This window comes from Ranitomeya variabilis, chromosome 8 (genome assembly GCF_051348905.1).
Source record: "Ranitomeya variabilis isolate aRanVar5 chromosome 8, aRanVar5.hap1, whole genome shotgun sequence".
Lineage (NCBI taxonomy): Eukaryota > Metazoa > Chordata > Amphibia > Anura > Dendrobatidae > Ranitomeya > Ranitomeya variabilis.
Window position 1 is genome coordinate 60,292,325 of NC_135239.1, and position 6,086 is coordinate 60,298,410.

At 48.6% G+C, this 6,086-nt stretch overlaps 1 protein-coding gene across 3 annotated transcripts in view; it reads right to left on the reverse strand.

The window, feature by feature from the left end:
- Nucleotides 1-5,591, reverse strand: part of LOC143788926 (fatty acid hydroxylase domain-containing protein 2-like) — a 325,226-nt gene extending 319,635 nt beyond the window's left edge. For all 3 annotated transcript variants that reach the window (XR_013218755.1, XR_013218756.1, XM_077278888.1), the window contains exon 1: nt 5,559-5,591. The gene's annotated coding sequence lies outside the window, so the exon portion shown is untranslated. The remainder of the gene's footprint in view (nt 1-5,558) is intronic.
- Between the last annotated feature and the right edge of the window lie 495 nt (nt 5,592-6,086).

Below are 6,086 nucleotides of genomic sequence, written 5' to 3' on the forward strand. Positions count from 1 at the left end.
AAATACATCACTGCAGTAATAATATCCCTTAATTAGCTCATATGGTAATAATAATATCCCCCATCCTGGCCCCGTGTATCTCATTCCTGGCTCCAGCCATATGTTCTCCCATCCTGCCCTCATGAGTATCCATCTTGCCCCATATGATCTCCCCATCCTGCCCCATCAGTCTCCATCGTATCCATCCTGCCCCATTATCCTGCATGATCTGTCTCCTATCCTGCCCCATGTCTTTCATTCTGCCCATGTCTCCAATCATGCCCCATATCTACATTCTACCCATGTCTCCAGTCCTGCCCCCAGTGTGTCCAGCATCTCTGCCCCCAGTGTCCAGCATCTCTGCCCCAATGTGTCCAGCATCCTGCCCCCAGTGTGTCCAGCATCCTGCCTCCAGTGTCCAGCATCTTTGCCCCCAGTGTCCAGCATTTCTGCCCCCAATGTGTCCAGCATCCTGCCCCAGAGTGTCCAGCAATCTGCCCCAGTGTCTCCAGCATATTGCCCGCAGTGTGTCCAGCATTCTGCCCCTGTGTGTCCAGCATATTGCCCCCAGTTTGTCCAGCATTCTGTCCCCAGTGTGTCCAGCATCCTGCCCCCAGTGTGTCCAGCATTCTGCCCCAGTGTGTCCAGCATCCTGCCCCCAGTGTGTCCAGCATCCTGCCCCCAGTGTGTCCAGCATCCTGCCCCAGTGTGTCCAGCATCCTGCCCCCAGTGTGTCCAGCATTCTGCCGCAGTGTGTCCAGCATTCTGCCCCCAGTGTGTCCAGCATATTGCCCCCAGTGTGTCCAGCATATTGCCCCCAGTTTGTCCAGCATCCTGCCCCCAGTGTGTCCAGCATCCTGCCCCCAGTGTGTCCAGCATATTGCCCCGTGTGTCCAGCATATTGCCCCCAGTGTGTCCAGCATTCTGCCCCCAGTGTGTCCAGCATATTGCCCCGTGTGTCCAGCATATTGCCCCCAGTGTGTCCAGCATATTGCCCCCAGTGTGTCCAGCATTCTGCCCCAGTGTGTCCAGCATATTGCCCCCAACGTGTCCAGCATTCTGCCCCAGTGTGTCCAGCATATTGCCCCCAAAGTGTCCAGCATTCTGCCCCCAGTGTGTCCAGCATATTGCCCCCAGGGTGTCCAGCATCTCTGCCCCCAGTGCGTCCAGCATCTCTGCCCCCAGTGCGTCCAGCATTCTGGCCCGGGCCCCCCGGATTGCTGTTCGCAATAAAAAAAACAAAAAACACTGAGTTCTCCTCACCTGTCGGCGCTCCAGTGGCGAAGCTTCCTCCAGCAGTGCGCACTCGCTGGGCTCATACGCCAGTCAGGGCAGTAATGCCCTGAAGGCAGCCGAGGTCAATCTGAGCGGTTGCCCAGGGCGCCCCCACACCACCGGGCCCTGGGCTACCGCCCAGATTGACCTCATTATAATCCGCCACTGAGTGCAGCATTTACAATCTTAAGTATACTGCTGAAAAACAGACTGTCAAAACAGACTGTGAAGGAGTCCTAAGATAGATCTGTGGAGAATGGACAGTTGCAATTATATCTTAATTTTTGATCAGTTAATTGCATTTTACTTAACCTTTTCATTTCAATTCTCCACTTAAATCTCTTCCTTAAATGAGTGCATTGCTCCTTTGTTCATATTTGATAACACATTTCCGTCTTGTGTGTTGTCTAGCAGTATTTGTGTAATGCATTTTGAAAGGGAGAAACAAAAACATACATTTAGCTTGTAGCGCATAATGTAATCTCCTTTAAAGTAGACTATTGAAATACAGGCTAAAAAAAATCTCAAATCAAACTTAATTCCCTTCCTTTTGTTCTCCGGCATATTAAAAAGACAGCAGAAACAAAACAAGTCATTACAAATCTATCAATGATATCTGCAGTTTTCTTCATGTGTAGGATAAAAACAATTATTGAGCAAATCTAGTTACTTTCTGCCTATGCTTCATGTTTCAAATGTGCAGATTTGGTTGTCTAATTTACTTTTGAAAAGAAGTAGTAGTATAGAGAGATACACAAGGGCATGTTCATGGTTGTTGCAACCCAATAGCTCACTATGTGATCAAGGCCAAATCTAACTTATCTGCTGCCTGAGGCAAAAATGTAAATGGCGCTACTCTCCACAGTGTAACATAAACCTGCGGTGAATAAACCCAATGCCATCAATGTTTTTTGGATTTTGCTGTTAATTGTTCATTGTATGGTAAAAGTGACCTGTGAGCATGTGTTACGCACATGTCCATGATCCAGACTTTGCTTCTTCCACCCCAGTTGCTAAACTATGCTGTGCTTCATGTTGGGCTTTGCAGATAATCCCATATGGTCATCTGCCTGGGCCTAAATAAGGATCACCAAAACAAAGACAAACACCTGTATCTTGGTATTAAGTCTTTCTGGTAAGACTTTCAGGTTTCTTCAGAGTTCTGCCTGCTACAAGTTCCTGTTCTTCCAGAACTTCTGCTTCATGTCTGCCTGCGGTTTCCAGGATGTCTCCTGTCTTCCTTTTGCTTCCAGTACCTCTTTTACCTGTGTGCAGTACCTCTCCTACCTGTCTGCGGCCTCCAGGATGTCTCCTGTCTGCCTGTGGTTTCCATTACCTTTTCTGCCTGTTCCCAGTCTCCTATCTGCCTGTGGTCTTAAGTACCCTTGCTAACTGTTTCCCGCGTGCCTCACCTGCTTGCTACATTAATAACTGGGCCCTCCTGGATCTGTAAAATTTTTGTCATTCAGTTGAGGGAGCTATTTAATAGCTTGTTTTTTTATGTAGCGATCTGCCATTTTTGTTGATAAAAATTAGGGCCATATGTGACGTTTTGGTTGCTTTTTACTGCATTTTTTTAAGGAGAAGAGGCGACTTAAAAAAACCCCAACATTCCGGACACTTCAATCTTTTTTTTCTCCTTACCGTCTTGGCTAATTATGATTATATTTTGAAAACCTAAGCTTTCATTTCTTTATTTATTTTTAAAGAGGGAATATGTAATCAGAACCAATATCACTCTATGAATACATCACTAGTCATGTCGACAGCGTGGTGGCCAATCAGTGAGCTCAACGGCTCTGTGAGTATGTATAGAACACCCGTGCTCATAGCCACTGAGTTCACTGATTGGATGGAGCATTATCAACTTAACATCAGTGCTGCAGCCAATTCCACATATCACAGCCAGACCAGAGGCGTAGCTAGGGTTTCAACTTAGGGGGGGCGAAACATCTGAGTGGGCCCCTAACCAGCTAACCCTGATTACAGTTACGGTTGCGCACTCTAATTGTGAATATAGGGGAACCTCAGAATATGACCCTACTGTTATTGAAAATAAATCTATATACAAAAACGAACATTGACTTTACCGCCATATTGTGACCATATGCAACTTCGATGGTCACAATACTCTGAGTGCCCCTATAACAATAATGCTTAAGTGCCCACTTAACATTCAATAATGTCCCTTAAGTTCCCCCATGTACTGCTCCATTATACATAGTATGGTGAGCTTAAAGCTTCCTTATACACAGTATGATGATTCTATAACTCCCCTATACACCGTATGATGTTCCCACTGCTCCCCTTTACACAGTATGATGTTCCCACTGCTCCCCTATAGATAGTATGAGCCCAGTGCTCCCCTATACACAGTATAATGCTGACAGAACTCCACTATAGAAAGTATAATGCCCCCCAGAGCTCCCCTATATACAGTGTAATGGGCCAACAGCTCCCATATGCACAATATGCCTTCACCGTTCCCTATACACAGTATGATGGGCATGCAGCACCCATCAAACAGTATGATGTCCCTCACAGTTCCCCTGTACACAGTATGATGGGCCCACAGCTTCCTTATATACAGTATGATGGGCCCGCAGCTCCCTTTATATACAGTATGATGGGCCCGCAGCTCCCTTATACACAGTATGATGGGCCCGCAGCTCCCTTATCACAGTATGATGGGCCTGCAGCTCCCGTATACACAGTATGATGGGCCCGCAGCTCCCTTTATATACAGTATGATGGGCCCGCAGCTCCCTTTATATACAGTATGATGGGCCCGCAGCTCCCTTTATATACAGTATGATGGGCCCGCAGCTCCCTTATACACAGTATGATGTTCCCGCAGCTCCCTTATACACAGTATGATGGGCCCGCAGCTCCTGTATACAGTATGATGGGCCCACAGTTTCCTTATGCACAGTATAATGGGCCTGCAGCTCCCATAAACACAGTATGATGGGCCCACAGCTCCCGTATACACAGTATGATGGGCCCGCAGCTCCCTTATACACAGTATGATGGACCCGCAGCTCCCTTATACACAGTATGATGGACCCACAGCTCCCGTATACACAGTATGATGGGCCCGCAGCTCCCTTATACATAGTATGATGGACCCGCAGCTCCCTTATACACAGTATGATGGACCCGCAGCTCCCTTATACACAGTATGATGGACTCACAGCTCCCTGTCATGGTTTTGGATGCCCTGGTCATTTACTCATCCTCCGGCGTAATCACTATTTTGTGGCACTGCTGCAGTGCCGCTGCTCAAACTTGTGAGTGCAGCTTCTGACTGGCCAGAAGTTAGAAGCTATGTCACAAGCGCGCAATGTAAGACTATGAGGCTATGTGCACTTGTTGCGGATTCACAGCTGATTTCCTGTGTTTTTTGTGCAGATTTCACCTGCGTTTTACCACCTGCGGAATCCTATACAGGAGCAGGTGTAAAACGCTGCGGAATCCTCAAAAAGAATTGACATGCTGTGGAAAATACAACGCAGCGTTTCCGCGTGGTATTTTCCGCATCATGTGCACTGCGGATTTGGTTTTCCATAGGTTTACATGGTACTGTAAACCAGATGGAAAACTGCTGCAGATCCGCAGCGGCCAATCCGCACCGTGTGCACATAGCCTGAGAGTGAGAAAGAGGCCAGAACGAGGCTCCCACAGACTCACATTGATTAGTGACCTCTGTGCTGCTCCATAAAACACTGGAGCCTCGGACAGGTCACAAACTGCAGGAGACGGAGCCGAGCGGAGACTAAAACAGATGAAAACGCCAGAAGGTGAGTATCAGGCAGGGGATGGGGATTTTCAGCACCGCTCCAGCAATGAAATAAAAAATAATGCCGGAGTGGTGCTGTAAATGTGATGCAGCTCTTGGTTACTGTATGCGGCTCCTTATACTAATACTCATAAAAGGCCCAGGTGGTACGTATCAATAGCCCCCGACCCCCCCATCTCCAGCCTCCCCAGACAGGAAATATTACATGATGGAGTACATATAATATCAGAACAAAACATTATAATATTCAGCCCCCAGTGCCCTGTCTCCCCTCCCCCACTTCAGCCCCAATGCCCCCATCATCTCACATCCACCCCCTCAGTGCCCTGTCCCACCTCACCCACCTTCTGCCCTCACAACTGCCAAATGGTCTTACATTCACCCCCCAGTGTCCTGTCTCCCCTCCCCCACAATACCCCCATGGTCTCACATTTACCCCTCAGTACCCTGTCCCCCTCACTCACTTTCAGCCCCCCAATACCCCAGCGGTCTCACACTGGCATACCTGAATTGAATAAACCTAAAATGTTCCATCCCCGACACTTACTGATAAAGTTTGCACTGCAGGCAGGACCAGGAAGTGTGAGTGAAATGCAGGTGGGCACTAGGACCCAGCGTGCCTGAACCAATCCCAGCGTGCACAGAGTGAGGAAAACTGCAGCCAGGAAAAGCTTCATGATCAGGTCAGTGGGGCGAAACCATTCACTGCAGGGGGGAGACTGCAGCCGCCACTGTGCTAGCAGCGTGCAGCTTGTCAGACGGGAGCAGACATTACACTGCTCTGCTCCTATGCTGTGTTCTGCCTCGTCACAGAAGTGGCCCTGGCTCCCAGTGGGCCCCTTCATGTGACAGGGCCCGGGGCGATGGCCCCCTCTGCCCCCCCAGTAGCTACGCTACTGAGCCAGACCCAAGGATTGGGAGAAAAGGGTGGTTTGTGGCAAAAACTGTGCTTGGGGAATGGAAAATTCAAAAATGGATCATCCCATTTAGTACAATGATGAACTGCAGAGTGAAATTAGTCCCTGCCACATAC